Here is a 23,054-nt window from a genome sequence, read left to right on the forward strand (position 1 = left end):
TTTGCGCGGTATCTCTTTTTAGGCAAACAAAGAATAATGAATAAGAATTTTTATGCTATATCAAGTTATAGTCCGATTCGGACCATCGGATAAGAATTGAACCCTATAGAGGCTTAACAAGTAAAAAGGCGTTAAGTTCGGCCGGGCCGAACTTTGCATACCCACCACCTCGGGTATATATGTAAACCACCTTTCGTAAAAATCCGGTGAAAATGCATGCCTTATGCCCCATAGCAGCTATATCGAAATATGTTCCGATTTGGACCAAATACTAATAAGTACAAGTCATTGTTCAATTGCTATATCTAAAAATAAACCGATCTGAACCGTATAGAACACGGATGTCGAAAAGCCTAACATAAGTCACTGTGTCAAATTTGAGCGAAATCTGATTATAAATGGGCCTTTTATGGGGCCATGACTATAAATCGCGAGATCGGTCTACATGACAGCTATATCCAAATCTGGACCGATTTTGGCCAATTTGCAGAAAAATGTCGAAGAGTCTAACACAACGCACTGTCCCAAATTTCAGCGAAATCGGAGAACAAATGCGCCTTTTATGCCCCAAAATCTAAAACCGAGAGATCGGTCTATATGGCAGCTATATCCAAATCTGGACCGATCTGTACCATATTGCAGAAGCATGTCAACGGGTATAACTTAACTCACTGTCTCAAATTTCGGCGACATCGGACAATAAATGCGCCTTTTATGGGCCCAAAACCCTAAATCGAGGGATCGGTCTATATGGCAGCTAAATATGTTCAAATCTTGACCGATGTTAGCCAAATTGAAGAAGAATGTCGAAGTTCCTAACACAGCTCACTGTCCCAAATTTCGGCGACACCGGACAATAAATGCGCCTTTTATGGGCCCAAAACCTTAAATCGAGAGATCGGTCTATATGGCAGCTATATCCAAATCTATACCGATCTGTGCCACATTGTAGGGGTATGTTGAGGGGCTTAACTTAACTCACTGTCCCAAATTTCGTCGACATCCGACAATAAATATATCCAAATCGGAACCGATCTGGGCCAAATTGAAGAAGAATGTCGAAGGGCCTAACACAACTCACTGTCCCAAATTTTGGCGCACATCGTTATTGTCCGATGTGAGCCATGTGCGCCTTTTATGGGCCCAAAACCCTAAATAGAGAGATCGGTTTATATGGCAGCTAAATCCAAATCTGAACCGATCTGGGCTAAATGGATGAAGAATGTCGAAGGCTCAAACCCAACTCACTGTCCCAAATTTCGGCGACATCCGACAATAAATGCACCTTTTATGGACCCAAAACCTTAAATCGAGAAATCGGTCTATATGGCAGCTATATCCAAATCTAGACCGATCTGTGCCACATTGCAGAAGTATGTCGAGGGGCTTAACTTAACTCACTGTCCCAAATTTCGCCGTTCGAAGCACCTCGATCTTCTGCGCTCATTCTAAAATCTCTGACACTAAGTTTCGAGGAGTCTCCCACCACTTCAAAAGACTTCTTTGCTGGAGCTTCTTCATCCATTCTGACAACATGACCTAGCTGACGCAGCCGTTGTATTTTGATGCGTGTAACTATGCTATCGTCGTCATACAGTTCATACAGCTCGTGGTTCATTCGTCGCCTGTATTCTCCGTTAACGCAAACTGGTCCATATATTTTACGAAGAATATTTCTCTCAAATACTCCAAGCACTGCCTCATCTGTTTTCACAAGCACCCATGCTTCACAACCATATAACAGCACGGGTAGTATTAGTGTCTTGTAAAGTGTAGTCTTCGTCTGTCGACAGGTGGCCTTGTTTCTAAATTGCTTACAGCAAAGTAGCATCTGTTTACCAGAATTATTCTTCGCTGCGACCCCATAAAGCATATATACTCTGGATCGTCCTGACATTCTGATTCGATCTAGTCCTTCCGTGTCTCGAAATTCCGATAGAGAACGCTTAAAGCTAGCCGCTTGAAATTTTGCACAGATATTTAATTTCGATATAGGTCTTTGAAGATTGCAAATGGACCATATCGGTTCAGATTGAGATATAGCTCCCATATAAACCGATCTCCCGATTTGATTTTTTGAGTCCTTACCAGCCGCAATTTTTGTCCGATATGGCTGAAATTTTGCATGTGGTGTTCTGTTACGACTTTCAACAACTGTGCCAGATACGGTCTAAATTAGTCTGATACAGCCTGCATGTAAACCGGTCTCTCGACCATCCTTGTTCGGTTCCTAGAAGCTTAATTTTTGCTGATTTGACAGAAAATTGGTATTATGCCCAACAACTAAAATTTATTTTGTAAAATTAGCAGAATCAATGGTGGTGGGTTCCCAGGATTCGGCCCAGCCGAACTTAGTACGCTTTTACTTGTTATACCCAACACCGTAGGGTGGGGGTATATTCATTTTGTCATTCCGTTTGCAACACTTCGAAATATCCATTTCCGACCCTATGAAGTATATGTATTTTTGATCAGCGTAAAAATCTAAAACCATCTATGTCTGACCGTCTGTCTGTTGAAAGCACGCTACAGTCTTTAAAGAAAGAGATATTGAGCTGAAACTTCGACAGGTTCTTATCTTGTCCATAAGCAGGTCAAGTTCGAAGATGGGCTATATCGGACTATATCTTGTTATATCCCCCATATAGACCGATCCGTCGATTTAGAGTCTTAGGCCCATAAAAGTCACATTTATTATCTGATTTTGCTGAAATATGGGACAGTAAGTTAAGTAAGGCCCTTCGATGTCCTTCCTCAATTTGGTCCAGATTGGTCCAGATTTGGATATAGCTGCCATATAGGCCGATCTGTGGATTTGAGGTTTTGGGCCCATTAAAGGCGCAGTTATTGTCCGATTTTGCCTTAAATTGGGACAGTGAGTTATGTTACGCCCTTTTGACATCTTTCTTCAATTTGGCCCAGATCGGTACAGATTTGGATAGAGCTGCCATATAGACCGATCTCTCCATTTAAGGTTTTATAGGAAAAAAAGGCGCATTTATTGTCCGATTTCGCTGAAATTTGGAACAGTGAGTTGTGTTAGGCTCTTCTGCATTTTTCTGTAATTTGGCCCAGATAGGTCCAAATTTGGATATAGGTGCCACATAGACCGATATCTCGATTTAAAGTCTTGGCCCCATGAAAGATGCATTTATAATCCGATTTCACTGAAATTTGACACAGTGACTTATGTTGGGATTTTCAACGTCCACGTCGTATATGGTTCAGATCGGTTTATTTTTAGTTATAGCTATTTAAAAGACCGATACTTTTTTACACAATTGAACAATGACTTGTTCTTATAGGTATTTGGTCCAAATTGGAACATGTTTCGATATAGCTGCTATGGGCCATAAGGTATGCATTTTTCATCGGATTTTGACGAAAGGTGTTTTACATATATACCCGAGGTGGTGGGTATCCAAAGTTCGGCCCGGCCGAACTTAACGCCTTTTTACTTGTTTTTCACTCGTCTTACAGTGTGTCGCTCGATGTTAATCTTGAATCGAACATCATCCATTGATATAAGAGAAGAGTCTACGCAGTTCCTTAATATTTGGGATTTGAAAATTAAAGAAAATATAAGAAACCTTTTTCAAAACTTAATTTTTATGATAAAAAATTAGCTAAAAGTGTATTTCACTTTCAGTGGTTTATAGAAAATTCACCGATAGTGATTTAAATTCAATGTGCTTAAAAATAGATTGCTTTTAACTCAATGATACATGGCAAACTAAGCCAAATAAATATTTTTACAGTTGTTTAATTACAGGCTGTGAATGAAATTCAATTAAAATAGACAATTTTGTGTTTGTTAAATTTAAAAATTACGTTAATTGTCAAAACTGAAACTACTAGTAGACGAAAATTCAATTTGAAAACTATTCAGTAGACAAAAGCACAGACAATTTAATCACAGGCTTCAAACATTACAGATTACAAGCCTTGGGCTTTATTTTAATTAAATATTAAAAAACATGGAACTCCACCATCACAAAGAATTAACAGTGAATCAATCAATATTTCATCAAAATATACCACATACGTGTTGGCTTAAACAGAAACTAGTAGGACTTTGATGATATGCTCACTTTTATCAAAGCAGTTTTTGGTATGGTAGGCTACCAACAAATCAATATGATTTGGCCATAATAATTGATGTAGTTTTTTGCATTCGCAAAATGAAAGGGCATTAAGTTCTGGACGGCCCAAACTTTAGATACCCACCACCTCGAATTTTTATATTAAGCACATTTTTTGCAAAATCCGGTGAACCATGCACTATTTATGAACCAATAGCAGCAATAACGAAATATTGTCCGAGCTGAACCAAACACGGCACCGAAGATGAGTCAAGTACAACTCACTTTACACGAATGTTCAACGGTCTATATGACATCTGAACCATATTCGACACAGATGCCGAAGAGCCCAACACAGAGCTTGCAAATGCAAATTTTCCCCATGAACATTCCACTAAGGAACAGGGGGAAAATTTCTCACATATTAATGAGTGCGGTCCCATTTAAATGTAAGCTCAATGATAAGGCGCTTCTTTTTATAGCGGATTCCGAACGGCGTGCCGAATATGCTACACCTCTTTGGAGAGAAGTTTTTACATGGCGAAGTACCTCATAAATGTTGCCAGCATTAGGAGAGGAAAACCACCTCGAAAAATTTAGTTTGATGAGTTTGCCAGGATTCGAACGCCGACGTTCAGCGTCATTGGTAGACACGGTAACATCTCCGCTACAGTGGCCTACGGGTAATAAATGCTCCTCTTTTATGCCCAAGGACTTTAATCGGGATATCTGTATATACGGCAGATATATCCAAATATATTTTAAACATCGTAGCACCCACAACGACTGATTCCTGGGAATATTTCATCGGTGACATCATTGACGAGGAGAAGATATTGTGGGCGTTTAAATAGTCCGGAAGGGATCCTCACTGTGCTGCTGGAAAGTTTACATGGGGTCAGTCCGCCATGGCTGGACGGGTTTTCAGGGCGAGCTTGTCAATGACCTCTATTAAAACCTGACATTGTCCTACATACCCTGGCCTCCCGGGTGGTATTTATCCCCATGGAGGGAAAAATTAACTACAGTGCCAATCAGTCTATCATCGTTTTTACTTAAAACACAGGAAAGACTGGTAGACCTGAAGGTGACGTCCAACATGCAAACCTCAAGAGGAGGTCGTTGGAGACGGCTCTACATGAAGTGTTACGAGCGGTCACGATGTCTTTCTATCAGAAGGAGTTCACGATGGCGGCCTTCCTAGAAATTGAGAAATTGTCCGATAGTAGCCACCATGAGGCCACCGTAGCGCAGAGGTTAGCATGTCCGCCTATGACGCTGAACGCCTGGGTTCAAATCCTGGCAGGAACATCAGAAAAATTTTCAGCGGTGGTTATCTCCTCCTAATGCTGGCGACACTTGTGAGGTACTTTGCCATGTAAAAACTTCTCCCCGAAGAGGTTGCGCTCTGCGGCAGGCCTTTCGGACTCGGCTATAAAAGGAGGTCCCTTATCATTGAGCTTAAAATTGAATTGGACAGCACTCATTGATATGTGAGAAGTTTGGCTCAGTTCCTCGATAGAATGTTCAGGGGCAAATTTGCAGTAGCCACTATGAACCGCACAGGGATTCATCTGGGTATCTCCCGATGTAAAGATAATATGCTTCGCGGCAGGATTATTAATGCAAACTTAAGAAAAAGTGTGGTCAGAAGTCGGTTGACAAAGGACCGCCTCAAAGAGGGGTGTTCTAGCAGTTTTTCTGGAACCCTGTGACAAAGAAAGTCCTATCAGATCTCAATGGCGTGAAATTTATCGCATATACGGACGACATCGTTCTATTGATTTGAGGCAGATTTCTGTCAACGATCATCGAGATTATGGAAATGTGTCGAGAAGGGCTATGACAAATTGGTTGAGAATCAATCCAAAGAAGACGGAGTTGATGCTTTTACTCGGAGAAATAAGATAACGGAATTCAGAGTGCCGTCTTTGGACGGGACCACTTTGAATTTGTCAAAGGAGGCAAAATACCTAGGCCTAGTCGTATATTCGGACCATAAATGCTGAACATTGTAGAAGTCATTGTGTAATATTTCAGTTTATCGGATAAGAATTACGCCTTGTAGGGGCTCAAAAACCAAATTCGGTAGACCGGTTTATATGGGAGCTGTATCAAGATATAGATCGATTCAGACCATATTAAGCACGAATGTTGAAGGTCACGAGAGTAGCTGTTGTACAAATTGTTCTGCCAAATCGGACAATAATTGCGCCCTCTAGAGGCTCAAGAAATCAAGATCCGAGATCGGGTTTTATGGGAGCTATATCAGATTATTTACCGATTTGCGCCATACTTGGCTCAGTTATTGGAAGTCATAACAAAACACCTCATGCAAAATTTTAGCCAAATCAGATGAGAATTGCGCTCTCTAGCGGCTGAAAAATTCAAGATCCGAAATCGGTTTATGTGGCAGCTATGCCAGATTATAAACCGATTTGAATATCACTTGGCACAGTCGTTGGAAATGATACCAAAACACCAGTGCAAAATTACAGCCAAATCGGGTAAGAATTGCGCACTCTAAAAGCTGAAGATGTCACAACCCAAGATCGGTTTATGTGGCAGCTATATCAAAACATGGACCGATTTGAACCATACTTTCCACAGTTGTTGGAAATGATACCAAACCACTAAGTGCAAATTTTCAATTAAATCGAACAAGAATTGCGCCCTCTAGAGGCTCAAGAAGTTAAGACCAAAGATCGATTTATATGGCAGCTATATCAAAACAGGGACCGATTTGGCTCATTTACAATCCCAACCAAACTACACTAATAAAAAGTATTTGTTCTCAATGTCCAGAGCCTATCTTTACTCCTTCGAAAGTTAGCGTACTTTCGACAGACGGACGGACGGACATGCTAGATCGACTTAAAATGACATGACGATCAAGAATATATATACTTTATGGAGTCTCAGACGCATATTTCGAATGACAAACTGAATGACGAAATTAGTATACCCCCATCCAACGGTGGAGGGTATAACAATTTACGCCCTCTTCACCTGCAGATGTATGTTTGGTAGGAAGTGAAGTGATAGACCGAAGGTGGGGGTCTGTTGAGCAGAAGAAGATGAGGGAGTTGCTGGCCCTTGATAAGAGGCCACCGGACACTGCCAAAGACCTTATGGCCGCTCACATGGGAGTACCTCATAAAGACTACTGTGGTCAATGTCTGAAAGAGAATGAGGTGGAGACAATCGATGAACTGCTCTGCACAAGCCCGTGTCTGTCTACAGTGGTATAAGCTTTTCGTTCTAGTGAGGCGGTTCTCCTTTGATCTCGGAGAACTTGCAGATGGGTCTCTGAGGAGTCTCCTACGTTACGTCATCATCATAATTGTTCGCCATGTCTTCTTTTTACACCCTCCACCATTGGATGGGGGTATACTAATTTCGTCGTTCTGTATGTAACACCTCGAAATATGCGCCTGAGATCCCAGTATATATATTCTTGATCGTCGTATAATTTTAAATCGATCTAGCCATGTCCGTCCGTCTGTCTGTCGAAAGCACGCTAACTTTCAAGGGAGTAAAGCTAGCCGCTTGAAATTTTGCACGAATACTTTTTATAAGTGTAGGTCTGTTGATATTGTAAATGGGCCAAATTGGTCCATATTTTGATATAGCTGCCATATAAACCGATGCTGGGCCTTGACTTCTTGAGCCTTTAGAGAGCGCAATTCTCGTCCGATTTGACTGAAATTTTGTAAAACGCTTTCTCTCATTCCTTCAACATACGTGTCTAATATGGTCCGAATCGATTTAATAGCTTGATACAGTTCCCATATAAACCTATCTCCCGATTTTGCTTATTGAGCCCCAACAAGGCGCTCTTCTTATTCGAATGAACCTAAATATCACACAATGACTTCTAAAATGTTCAGCATTCATTTATGGTCCGAATCGGACTATAACTTCATATAGGTCCAAAAGCATAACAGTTCTTATTCAATATTCTTTGCGTATAGAATTCGACAAATGCGATCCATGGTGGAGTGTATATAAGATTCGGTCCGGCCGAACTTAGCACGATCTTACTTGTTTTCCTTATCTTCTTTTTGTACCCTTCACAAGTTTTGTCACTCGGTTTGTAACACCTTTTAATATCCGTGTTGATCGTTATGACATTTTAAGTTCATCTGGCCATGGCCGTCCGTATATCAACAGCACGCAAACGTTCGAAGAAGAAAAACATTTAGGCTACTATTTGCAAGAATAAACACTCTGTGTCTTGTATTTCCTGTACCCTTGAACAGCTTAAATCCAGGAATTCTTAGTCCACGAAATATTCCTCCGCACACCCATGGTTTACTGGACAAGAACCACGTCAGATCCTCCTGCCATCAGAAGGACCTTTAGTATCGCCAAAATGGCCTTGCAATGGTGGAGATTTATCTGCAGTCACCGGACCATAGTCAGGATTCACAATTTCAACCGCTTTGGCATTAGCCTCGTCTACTGAGACCGCCCATAGTTCATCCTCATAAAATTCGTTCGATCTTGTCATGATGAGCTTCCGTACGCATCCAGGGGCAGCTGAGAAAGCTGTTAAACCACTCTTCCTCGGGACACAGAGCACTTGCGGTGAGGACGAAGTCGAAGTACTTTCTGAGTCTCATGCTTCCCCGCTGGCACACGGATGACCCACCCACACAGGGCTTGTCGGGTCCCATTTTAAAGGCCTTCCTCTCCTGTTTTGTTTGTGCAAAGGCAACTTTCAGTTTCCTGCAATCCGCCAGACTTAAGAAATATGGTCGATAGTTCCGCATATATAGACCTTCAGTTTCAACTTGTTGATTCCGTAGGATACAACTCCTTCAGACCTGTTAAGGAGTTTAGTACGAATACAGCATGTCTCCGGTCAACATCAGCCTCATCCAATCTTCCAGTCGGTGGTTGAAAGTTTGGGATTGGATTCATTTAGTATCCCAAGTATGGTTTCAGGATCTGAACGAATTCTTGGTATCCAAGCATGTGCCATTGTTCGACAAGGATTAACTTCCTGCTTGACTAAATCTAACGTTGCGCCTGGCCAGATCTTGCCAATCTTTCTTAGGGCGTAACATTACATTTGAACTGAGCATTGATCCCCCGTAGCAATTGGTTTGTATTGATCCCCATACCAATTTGCATCATCGCAGATTGGAGGAGGCCCAGTTATTTTCGAAGGACATCGGAGTATACAGATGACACTCCATTGACTATCCCACTCCAAATGTTCCTAGTCACGCAGCCCTATTCTTCCCCCTCGTCGACAATTGCCATCACCAAGCTGCCCTCAGCGACATTGGCAAAGGTTCTTGGACCCGTCTTACTATTGTTCGCCTTAGTTGTTTTGGGCATGAGATGCTCTCCAGGTTACAGCAACCGATGCCGTTTCCGAACCTAGACTTGTAGCCTTTTGGGTAGCCTGTGTAGTGAATTTATGAGCCCAACTAAGGGAGCCTCTCTCCTTATCGGAGAGAGTTTTAGGATCATTCGCATCAAACCTCTCATTAAACCTGAGAGCGATACGGCTTTTATTTTCAATCTCTTCAAAAGCGTATTATGTATTATAGGCATGCTAACATGGAATAGGTTCGGCCTTGTCCTTAAAACTTGAACCAGGTGTCTTCGTCAAAAGACCCCGCTGACCAGTCGTCTGTAGGCTAGTAGAGCTGGCCCAGCCGCTGGAAATGGTAAACTATCGATAATCGCAAAAATCGATATCGATAGGAAAAATAAAAATCAATATTCAGATAAACAAGTAAAAAGGCGTTAAGCTCGGCCGGGACGAATTTTGGACACCTAGCACCTCGGGTATATACGTTACCCACCCTTCGTCAAAATATGGTGAAAAATGCATAATTTATGCCTTCCTAGCAGCTATATCGAAATATGGTCCGATTTGGACCAAATTCCACACGGATATTGAGTGGTCTAATAAGTACAACTCATTGTTCAATTTTGAAGAAAAATATTCGTCCTTTTGGTAGCCATATCCAAATATAGACCGATCTGAACCACATACGAAACAGATGTCGAAAAGTCTAACATGAGTCACTGTGTCAAATTTGAGAGAAATCGGATTATAAATCTGCCTTTTATGAGGCCAAGACTATAAATCGGGATATCAGCCTATATGACAGCTGATTTGAGCCAAATTGAAGAAGAATATCGAAGGGCCCAACACAACTCACTATCCCAAATTTCGGCGACATCGGACAATAAATGCGCCTTTTATGCGCCCATAACTTTAAATAGAGAGATCGGTCTATATGGGAGCTATATCCAAATCTAGACCGATCTGAGCCAATTTGAAGAGGAATATCGAAGGACCTTACACAACTCCCTGTCCCAAATTTCGCTCACATCGGACAAAAAAAGCGCCTTTTATGGGCCCAAAACCTTAAATCGAGAGATCGGTCTATATGGCAGCTATATATAAATCTGAACCGCTTTGGGCCATATTGCAGAAAGACATCGAGGGGCATAACTTAACTCACTGTTCCAAATTTCGGCGACATCGGGTAATAAATGTGGCTTTTATGGGCCTAAAACCTTAAATCGAGAGATCGGTCATATGGAAACTATATCCAAATCTGAACCGATCTGGGCAAAATTAAAAAAAAAATTCGAGTGGCCTAACACAACTCACTGTCCCAAATTTCAGCGAAATCGGTTAATAAATGTGGCTTTTAAGGGCCTAAGACCATAAATCGGTCTATATGACAGCTATATCCAAATCTGGACCGATCTGGGCCAAATTGAAGAAGAATTTCGAAGCACCTAACACAACTCACTGTCCCAACTTTCAGCAACATCGGACAATAAATACGAATTTTTTGGGCCCAAGACCTTAAATCGAGAGATCGTTCTATATGGCGGCTATATCCAAATAGGAACCGATCTGGGCAAAATTAAAGACAAGTGTCTAGTGGCCTAACACAATTCGCCGTACCAAATTTCAGTGAAATCGGATAATAAATGTGGGCCTAGGACCCTAAATCGGCAGATCGGTCTATATGACAGCTATATCCGAATCTTGACCGATCTTGGCCAAATTGAAGGAGAATATCGAGGGGCCTAGCACAACTCACTCTTCCAAATTTCAGCGCAATCGGATGATAAATGTGGCTTTTATGGGCCTAAGACCCTAAATCCCAAGGTGGGCCTAAGACCCACCCCCATCCTTCGGTGGTGGGTATACAAATAGTATATCGGTAGTATCGATAGCACCATCAATATTTTGCCAATTCTACTAGCCACTCCACAAGTCGAGGGCTCAGTAGCAGACAACTTGCTACAACTTGGGTGTTTAGTATCCATTATAAGCCTTTTCCGACGCTCTAGATCTTCCGCTCCACTGGAAACAGGTGCAAATCATTAACCGCCTAATGAATAGCACTATTTTTGCTATCCTAGGAGTGACTTAAAACTTTTTTCCGAAAATAACCACCTATTACGAGTTACAGAATATTCTTTCGGAGCGCATTAACAAAACCACCACTCCACTCAATGGTTCAAATAGGAATTCAATATTACATATACACTCATACTCACTATATTTTCAAGTGCTACAAACGAGGTGATGAAGTAAGTATGCCATCTTTCCATTTGTGGAATGTCTCAAATTTGATTAACTGCGATTATTCAATTGTCTAGAGGGCAAAAATAATGATAAATCAAGCGAAAAAAAGTCTAAAATGGTTAACGCCTTGTGAATCCAATAGACCCCATGCCAAACGTCTGAAATAAAATAATAATCGCCTGAATGCGGCTCACATCTCCAACTTGGCTGTGAAAACATTCATTGTTAATTTTACATTTTACATTATTCCTTAGAAATCCGGCCAAACAAATCTTGGCCTCATGCAAAACATATTGTCTTCCCCGTGATGGCCCAGTAATAAACTCAACCGAAATCGGCCTAAACGCTCAAATGTGAGCACTCAGGCAAGTACGAGTATTGTTAACAATCAAATAAAAATTACCTCAAAAAAAAAAAAAAAAACTGTAGCGCCTTTTTTGGTCTTTCAAATGAGTTTTTTTCTTTTTCTGATATCCATGCTCTGAACATTGTTAGATGGCTTGTGCTGTGGTGCCAAACGAAAAATGAAAAGAAAACAACAGCCAAGTTAACAAATAAAGGGCAACAATGGCCAAAATATTTGGAGCATTGACATTTGATTGATGTTGGCACGGGGTCAGTTTTTATGTAGATTTTTTTTTGGTTTGGTTTGGTTGGTCTTTGTAGTTAGCTCCGGTTTTTTCTCCTCTATTTTGATGAAAACAATAGATTAATGTTATGCCGTGTTGTAGTAAAATTTTATGAAGTCGAACCTAAAAACAAAAACTCCTTTTCTTTTCCTCAATTCTGGGTGGTAACAGTTTTCATTTGTTGGCAGTTGTATTATTGTTGGGCAGATATTTTTTCATGCCATTTGCTTATATGACCACATGGATAATTTACAAAATTTCTTTTTAATGATGTAAGCTGCAATGCAACGATTTGAGACATTTGTGGCAATTAAATTAATTTTGCACGGAGTTAGATTATGTCAAAACAAAAGACTTAAGACGCAAGCACCTAAACATTTATTGGGAAATGTATTTGAGTTAAATGAAAAATTCGCGACGTCACCAACGGATCCAAACGACCCCATGAAGAAAAAGCATCAACGACGAAAAAATTTTACAGTGTACCGTACATCCCTAAGCTTACCGACCGCGCATCTTTGGGAAATATCATACTTGACGAAAACTCAACAACAGCATATAAATCAAACAAAACTCTAAACCAAATATTCAGGAAAAAAGGAACAACAACCAAAACAGACAAACTCAAACTAAGCAACGTCGTATACGAAATTACGTGTGATGGAGATCAACAAGAAAAATGCAACAAAAAATATGTGGGAACCACCAGACGCACACTAGGCACTAGGTTGGCTGAGCACGAAGCCGACATAAGAAAAGGGAGACAATCGACAGCACTAGCACAACATATAAAAGAGAGCGGACATGCGGCAAACTTTAAGACAGTAAGAGTACTTGACAGAGAGAAAATAGAGAACAAGCGATACACATTAGAGAGCCTACGGATTCAACAAATACTTAAAGAGTCGATAAACACCAAAGAAGACAAAGACAACACTAAGCTGCAGTATTCCATTGCAATAACTTAAAAACGACTGTTCTGTGATATTAGTAATAAGTTTAGACTTTATATACTTCCCTCAAAGTGCAATTATTTATATTATTATATTTTCTGTGTCGTGGTGTCCAGTTTTTATAGTAATATAAGTAATTCAACGAAGATGTAAAATTAATCGTAAGTCTAAATGGAAAAACTAAGCAATACAAAACATATACTTTATACAAAAATACTTTAAACAGGAACTTCAATAAACTCTGTCCTGATGAAGTTGGAAAAAATAACCAACGAAACGTCGAGAGAAAAAATGAAAACGATTTGTTTTATTTAAAAAAATCCTCAACCTGACCAAAAAAGCCCATCAACAAAACAAAAAAACATTAAATATTCACATTGGTCATCAAAAACACAAAAACAAAAGAAAAATGATTTTATTAGCCATGACATATTGGAAGTTTAATCCAATGAACTCTCATTTTAAAAGAATCAGGACTGTAATCGTTAGTGCGACAAGAAACATTTCCGTCAACCCCACTCAAATATGGCCGAGCGTCCAGTAAACGTCGAAGCACACTTACATATGACAAGTTGTTATCGGAGTCCAGCACTTGTTCGAATAAATAACTGAGGTATTGGCTTAAGTTCACCACTGCAACCATTGAAGGGTGCATAATGCAAAACAGGGTTTTCTCTCTATTTATAACCACAACGCCAAATTGAATGGAAAATAGTTAAGATCTTCGAAATACCTGTAATCTGGCGGATATATGTAAATCAAAATTGACCACTTACTATACCCACTACCAAAGGATGGGAGTATATCCATATTGTCATTCTGATTGCAGCACATGAAAATATTCACTTCCGACCCTACACATATTCATGTAGGGTCGGAAAAGCGTGCTAAGTTCGGCCGGGCCGAATATTATATACCCTCCACCATGGATCGCATTTGTCGAGTTCTTTTCCCGGCATCTCTTCTTAGGCAAAAGAGGATAAAAGAAAAGATTTGCTATGCTACTAGAGCGATATCAAGATATGGTACGGTTTGGACCACAATTAAATGATATGTTGGAGACATGTGTAAAATGTCAACCAATTCGAAAAAGAATTGCACCCTTTGGGGGCTCGAGAAGTAAAATAGAGAGATCGATTTATATGAGAGCTGTATCGGGCTATAGACCGATTCAGATCATAATAAACACGTATGTTGATGGTCATGAGAGGATCCGTAGTACAAAATTTCAGACAAATCGGATAATAATTGTGACCACCAGAAGCTCATGAAGTCAAGATCCCAGATCGGTTTATATGGCAGCTATATCAGGTTATGTACCGATTTGAACCTTATTTGACACAATTGTTGAAAATAAGAATAAAATACTTCATGAAAATTTTCAACTAAATCGGATAGGAATTGGGCCCTCTAGAAGCTCAAGAAGTCAAGTCCCTAGATCTGTTTATATGACAGCTATATCAGGTTATGAACCGATTTGAACCATATTTGGCACAGTTGTTGGATATCATAACAAAATACTACGTGCCAAAATTCATTCAAATCGGATAAGAATTGCGCCCTCTAGAGGCTCAAGAAATCAAAACCCAAGATCGGTTTATATGGCCGCTATATCAGGTTATGAAGCGATTTAAACCTTATTTGACACAGTTGTTGAAAGTCATAACAAAATGCGTCGTGCAAAATTTCAGCCATATCAGATAGGAATAACGCCCTAAAGAAGCTCAAGAAATCAAGTCCCAAGATCAGTTCAAATGACAGCTATATCAGGTTACAGACCGATTTGAACCATACTTAAAACAGTAGTTGGATATCATAACAAAATACTTCGTGCAAAACTTCATTCAAATCGGATAAGAATTGCGCCCTCTAGTGGCTCAAGAAAACAATATTCAAGATCGGTTTATATGACAGCTATATCAAGTTATGGACCGATTTGAACCATACTTGGATATCATAGCAAAACACGTCGTGCAAAATTTTGTTCTAATCGGATGATAATTGCGCAATCTAGAGGCTCAAGAAGTCAAGACACAAGAGCAGTTTATATGGCAGCTACATCAGGTTATTGACCGATTTAAACCATACTTGGCACAGTTGTTGAATAGCATAACAAAACATGTCGTGCAAAAATTTCATTGCAATCGGATAAGAATTGCACCCTCAAGAGGCTTAAGAAGTCAAGATTCAAGATTGGTTTATATGGCAGCTATATCAAAATATGGACCGATATGGCCCATTTACAATCCCAGATGACCGACATTAATAAGAAGTATTTGTGCAAAATTTCAAGAGGCCAGCTTTACTCCTTCGAAAGTGAGCATTCTTTCGACAGACAGACGGGCGGACGGACGGACGGACGAAGAGACGGACGGACAAGGGTAGATCGACATAAAATGTCACGACGGTCAAGAATATATATACTTTACGGGAGAATATTTCGAGTAGTTACAAACAGAATGACGAAATTAGTATACCCCGATCATATGGTGAAGGGTATACAAATTACGAACTCGTTAAAAAACTGAACAGCTTCACAGATGCTTTGGTTTTATTTCACCTGTTTTAGACTTTCGATTACTTTTCAAAATACAAACAACTAAAATTCAATAAGTTCGGCCGGGCCGAACTTTGGATACCCACAACTTCGGGTATATATGTAAATCCCATTTCGTTACAATCCGGTGAAAATTGGATACCTTAAGCACTCAAACTCGACACGGATATTGAGTGGTCTAATATAAATGTCACTTTTCAATTTTGTAGAACAAATTGGTCTTTTTGGCAGATATATCCAATTATAAACCGATCTGAACCATATTAAAGTCGGAAATCGTGAGGCTCAGAAAAACTCACTGTTTCAAATTTCAGCGAAATCGGGTAATAAATAAAGCTTTTATAGGCTTCAGACCCTTATCGGCAGATCGGTCTATATGGCAGCTATATCTAAATATAGTCCGGCTAAAAATAACTCACTGTTTCAAATTTTAACGAAATCGGTTAAAAAACAAGTAAAAAGGCTTTAAGTTCGGCCGGGCCAAACTTTGGATACCCACCACCTCGGGTATATACATAAACCACCTTTCATCAAAATGCGGTGAAAATTGCATACCTTGTGTCCCATAGCAGTTATATCGAAATATGTTCCGATTTGGACCAAATACTAAAAAGTACAGTAGCTATATCTAAAAACAAACCGATCTGACCATATATGACACGGATGTCGAAAAGCCTAGTCTATGTCGCTGCGTCAAATTTCAAGGCAATCGGATAATAAATGCGACTTTTATGGGGCCAAGACTTTAAATCGAGATATCGGTCTATATGGCAGCTATATTCAAATCTGGACGGATCTGGGCCAAATTCAAGAAGGACGTCGAAGAGTCTAACTAAACTCACTGTCCCAAATTACGGCGACATCGGACAATATATGTGTTTTTTCAGGCCCCAAAACTTTAAACCGAGAAATCGGTCTATATGACAGCTATATCCAAATTTAGACCGATCTGCGCCATATTGCAGAAGTGTGTCAAGATGTTTAACTTAACTCACTGTACCAAATTGCGGCGACATCGGACAATAAATGCACCTTTTATGGGCCTAAGACCCTAAATCGGAAGATCGGTCTCTATGGCAGCTATATCCAAATCTGGACCGATCTGGGCCAAATTGACGAAGGTTGTCGAAGGGCCTAACGCAACTCACTGTCCAAAATTTCTGTAAAATCGGATGACAAATGTGGCTTTTATGGGCCTAATTCCCTAAATCGGAGGATCGGTCTATATGGATCGGATAATCGGATAATAAATGTGGCTTTTATGGGCCTAAGACCCTAAAACGGAGGATCGGTATATATGGCAGCTATATCCAAATCTGAACCGATCTGGGCCAAATTGACGAAGGATGTCGAAGAGTCTAACACAACTCACTGTCCCAAATTTCAGCAAAATCGGATAATAAATGTGGCTTTTATGGGCCTAAGACCCAAAATCGAAAGATCGGTCTATATGACAGCTATATCCAAATCTGAACCGATCCGGGCCAAATTGACGAAGAATGTCGAAGAGCCTAATACAACTCACTGTCCCAAATTTCAGCAAAATCTGATAATAAATGTGGCTTTTACGGGCCTAAGACCCTAAATCGGACGATCGGTCTATATGGCAGCTATATCCAACTCTAGACCGATCTGAGCCAAACTGACGAAGGATGACGAGGGACCTATCACAACTTACTGTCCCAAATTTCAGCAAAATCAGATAATAAATGTGGCTTTGATGGGCCTAAGACCATAAATCGGCGGATCGGTCTACATGGGGGCTATATCAAGATATAGTCCGATATAGCCCATCTTCGAACTTAACCTGCTTATGGACAAAAAAAGTGTCTGTGCAAAGTTTCAGCTCAATATCTTTATTTGTAAAGACTGTAGCGTGATTTCAACAGACAGACGGACATGTCTAGATTGGCTTAGATTTTTACGCTGATCAAGAATATATATACTTTATAGGGTCGGAAATGGATATTTCGATGTGTTGCAAACGGAATGACAAAAAGAATTTACCCCCATCCTACGGTGGTGGGTATAAAATTTAATACCACACATTGACCAAGTAGAACACACTGAATAAATACCAAATTTGGAAAAACAAGTAAAAGCGTGCTAAGTTCGGCCGGGCCGAATCTTATATACCCTCCACCATGGATCGCATTTGTCGAGTTCTTTTCCCGGTTCTCTGCTATTAAAACGATATCAAGATATGGTCCGGTTCGGACCACAATTTAATTATATGTTGGAGACCTGTGTAAAATTTCAGCCAATTCGTATAAGAATTGCGCCCATTGGGGCTCACGAAGTAAAATAGAGAGAACGATTTATATGGGATCTGTATCGGGCTATAGACCGATTCAGACCATAATAAACACGTTTGTTGATGGTCATAAGAGGATTCATCGTACAAAATTTCAGGCATATCGGATAATAATTGCGACCTCTAGGGGTCAAGAAGTCAAGATCCCAGATCGGTTTATATATCTGCTATATCAGGTTATGAACCGATTTGAACCTTATTTGACACAGTTCTTGAAAGTAAAAATAAAATACGTCATGCAAAATTTCAGCCAAATCGGATAGGAATTGCGCCCTCTAGAAGCTCAAGAAGTCAAATCCCCAGATCTGTTTATATGACAGCTATATCAGGTTATGGACCGATTTCAACCATACTCGGCACAGTTGTTGGATATCATAACAAAATACTTCGTGCAAAAATTCATTCAAATCGGATAAGAATTGTGCCCTCTAGAGGCTCAAGAAGTCAAGACCCAAGATCGGTTTATATGGCAGCTATATCAGGTTATGGACCGATTTGAACCATACTTGGCACAGTTGTTGGATATCATAACAAACCATGTCGTGCAAAATTTCATTCCAATCGGATAAGAATTGCGCCCTCTAGAGGCTCAAGAAGTCAAGACCCAAGATCGGTTTATATGGCAGCTTTATCAGGTTATGAACCGATTTGAACCATACTTGCACAGTTCTTGGATATCATAACAAAACACGTCGTGCAAAATTTCATTCCAATCGGATAAGAATTGCGCACTCTAGAGGCTCAAGAAGTCAAGACCCAAGATCGGTTTATATGGCAGCTATATCAAAACATGGACCAATATGGCCCATTTACAATACCAACCGACCTACACTAATAAGAAGTATTTGTGCAAAATTTCAAGCGGCTAGCTTTACTCCTTCGGAAGTTAGCGTGCTTTCGACAGACAGACGGACGGACGGACGGACGGACGGACGGACAGACGGACGGACGGACGGACGGACTGACGGACGGACGGACGGACGGACAGACGGACGGACATGGCTAGATCGACATAAAATGTCACGACGATCAAGAATATATATACTTTATGGGGTCTCAGACGAATATTTCGGGTAGTTACAAACAGAATGACGAAATTAGTATACCCCCCATCTTATGGTGGAGGGTATAAAAATAGAAACGAAGTGAAACTCAAAATGTTGCACTATGGGATGTGGAAATTTATAATTTAAACATATAAACACATCGATTATGTAGACAAATAAAATGTACACACTTCCAACTATCATTTTTTATGCCAATGGAATTGCTAACAAACAGCCACAGCCATAGATAAGTAAGTAACAGAATTGTTTTTTTACTAAAAGAATTGCCATTTGAGTTATTGGTTTTCTTTGACTTTTGTCTAAAGCAAACCATTGTGCATTGCAAGGTGACACTGCAGTGGTAATTTAAAATACAGACACATAAATCGCTCGAGATTCAATGGGCTTAAGCAACGCACACACATTCACAAAAATGAATGATGACGAACTGTAAACTACGAAGGAAAAAAAAACACACACACAAACCTCAAATACAACTAACAGAGCTATATTCGAATCATTGCACCAAAGAGCTTAGCACAGCGCGTCCTCAGCCATGAAATAATCATAAAAAAGTGGAAGAAGTGCATCTTATGCAGCCCGCTGTGAAGCACCGTTAAAGCCATTTTGCATCATTAGCATTGTTAAACATATTTTGATCGAATATGGTCAAGAGAAAAGTCTGACTCTGGCTTATCAACGGACAAAAAAATCACCTATCTGAGGTATGGAATGAATGAATGAAGAACCGGCATGCAGAGACAGATGGATGTGTTAGAATGTCTCCTGGACAGCAAAGATTTGTTGGACGTTATGAATGTGGCCAACACATAACAATATGCCTACGAATACATACATAGATAAGTGTGTGCGTGTGAGTGAAGAGAAGTGTTTGCGCCATCATTGGGAAAGCTCATATAAATTGTTCAAGTCCACAATGGAAATTGAGAATTGCAATTAGAATTTGTTTGCATATGTAAACATGTCTTCATTTCTTAACCAATCTGGCCAGCGAACCAAACATCTCAGAATGTACTATGGTGGTGGTATATGGATACGGTTGATTATTCCAGCAAGCGAGTATGGTGATGAAGACACACAAATTAATTTTAATTTCCAACAAAACTATTAAGACACACTTTTGTTTAAAGCGGTTTTGATTATTATTCCATACGGCGATGATACGAGTGTCCATTATCGAATCTCTCCACCAGGGAGTCGATTAATCGATATCCGATTAATCGATAAGTTAGTTAGATTTCGTTACTATCACAGAACGTTTGTTACTCTAGCCAAGGAAAGGTTGGGTTAGGTTGAGTGGGTTGCCCAGCAAAGGTGAGTTCACTCGGAGACCAGTCGGGCCAATGTTTTGGTACCCTAGAAAGAGAGTGAAGAGAAAGAAGATGTGAGACCTTGAACTAGAGGTTATACACTAATAAAAGAAAGACAGAAAGAATGGTGAACATGAGCGGGAGGTGAAAAAACGCCCATCCTCACGCAAGCACGGATGTACCTACGCCGGAGCTTATGGCACCCCCATCGGAACCATACTGTTTGTTCAAAAATTCTCAGGAGACCTATGCTAGGTATGTTCTTAAGTTCACCCAGATCACAGAAAAAACGGCTCCCCAGAAAGTCATAGGAGTCATACCCGACGTACGTTCACAAGTTCACCCAGATCACAGAAGAAACGGTTCCCCAGAAAGAAGTACCTACGTCCCTGCAGACCAGGACATGAACACAGCAAGTGCTCAATAGTCTTCTCCTCATCCTCCTCGAGAAAAATCCTATAGAAGTCATTGTGCGGTATTCCCATGCGCGCCTTTGGCACAGTGTCCGGTTATGATCCTTGTCTAACGCCAGCAACTCTCTCATCCTCCTCCGGTCGATGTCCGGCCATAGCGCCTTTGCAGTCCGGCAACCATCCAACGAGTCCTACCTCGTCACCGATGCCGCCCTGGCCATCCCCTCTACTGTATTCAATAGCTCGACAAATGGCACGTAGGCAAGACCGATGACAGGTCCGCTCGAAGCAGACGAACTCCTCCTGTCGCACTCGTCCACCCCCTCAAGCCCAGGAACCCATGTAAGTCTCACTTCATGGGCCCGTAGCTTATCCAGGGACTCCAAACAATCTACCACGCATCTCACCATCCACGACTCTAAGGCCTTGAGCGACGCCATACTGTCAATATAAATTCTGAGTTTCGAGGACGGTAAATCCTTTATCTGAATTTCCCTTGCGGCCACTGCAATAGAACAGACCTATGCCTGAAACAGCGTACACTCGTTCGGCAGTCTCAGAGGCATACTGATATTGAGTCCGTCAAAGTAGACCCCCAATCCAGTCCCTGACCCCATCTTGGAGCCACCGGTGTACAATAGATCGAGCTCTAATTCTTCTAAAGTACATCATTCGCCCTTCATTCCTACCTCCCAGGAAATCGATGCGCGAATGCCCTCACTTCAGTCGGCACTGGTGCCAGGTAGTCGGAGATCGTCCTCAGACTATCCTCCGCATCCATAACACCCAGGGTCACTCATAGGCTCCCTCAGCCTAAGAGCTACCCTGGCGGCGCAGTTCTTAATATAGGCCTCAATGGGATGCATATTCAGCATCGCTGCCAGGCCTGGCTGCGGTGCGGATCTCAGTGCCCCTGTAATCCCGACGCAGGCCTTAGGATCTAGCCAATGTAGTCAGTATATTTTGATATATTTGTCAATGTCAACGTCGTCATACAGCTCATTGTTCATAAGACGTCCATACTCCATCCATCAACGCAGATTGTTCTATACAATTTTCGGAGAATCTTTCTCTAAAAGTTCCATGCTTCGGTTACTTGTGCAAGTATCCATGCTTTGGAATCACAAATCAACTGACAAGATGTGGTTTTATTCCTGAACTGCCTGCAATAACCTTCGGCGCACGAATATCTTGATTGTCATATCTGAGCGATGTGGTCCCTTGGGACCTTAATAGTTCGTAATCCACAATTTTTGAATTCTTGAAAGATACTTAATATTCTAGACTTTTGTTGTGGAGGATATAGTCCTTCAGTCACTATTTTTCAGTTGACCTCACCAAAGTAGTATTTTTTCGGCTGGGATAACAAACTCAGACATGTCTTGAAATACTTTTCTTCGTGTGAGGCTGTGGATTGCTATCTTGTGGTCGACGAAAAGAGGGAATTTTGTTTCTCTTGTGGTCTATGTTGGACAAACCAGATCTTAAACCCAATTATAACATTGACTTAAGACTTTAATCTTTCAAACACATACGTTTGAAATTATCTTATGTGCGATGGAAAGGAGACTTATTCCGTAATTGGCACATAGCTGACATAGTATGCATAGGTTCATATCATCGAGTATGCGTTTTTCTGCCTAGATCGCGCAGACGAGCGGATGACGCCTCATCCGGTCATTGATTGTGAAGCCGGCAACCCATCGGCCCTTGGTGCCTTGTTATTCTTCGGCCGCTCTACTGCCTCGTAAACCCAATATTGAACAAGCGGTAAACCTTTTATAACATCACCAGAATCTTCGTAGCCGCCACTATGTGGCACAAATAGCTGTAAAAGATGTACTTTCCCTATCCGAAGCATACTTCCTCTGTATGTTACCAGATTTCCATCTTTGTTTCTACAAGGACACATGGTCGGTTTAATACATAGTTTTTATACCCACCACCGAAGGATGGCGGTATATTCATTTTGTTATTCCGTTTGCAATACATCGAAATAACCATTTCCGACCCCATAGAATATAGGGGTCCTTTTTTGTCCATAGGCAGGTTAAGTTCGAAAATGGACTATATCTTGATATAGCACCCATATAGACCGATCCGCCGATTTAGGGTCTTAGACCCATAAAAGCCACATTTATTCTCCGATTTTG

Source organism: Stomoxys calcitrans, chromosome 2, assembly GCF_963082655.1.
Source record: "Stomoxys calcitrans chromosome 2, idStoCalc2.1, whole genome shotgun sequence".
In the NCBI taxonomy this organism is placed as follows: domain Eukaryota; kingdom Metazoa; phylum Arthropoda; class Insecta; order Diptera; family Muscidae; genus Stomoxys; species Stomoxys calcitrans.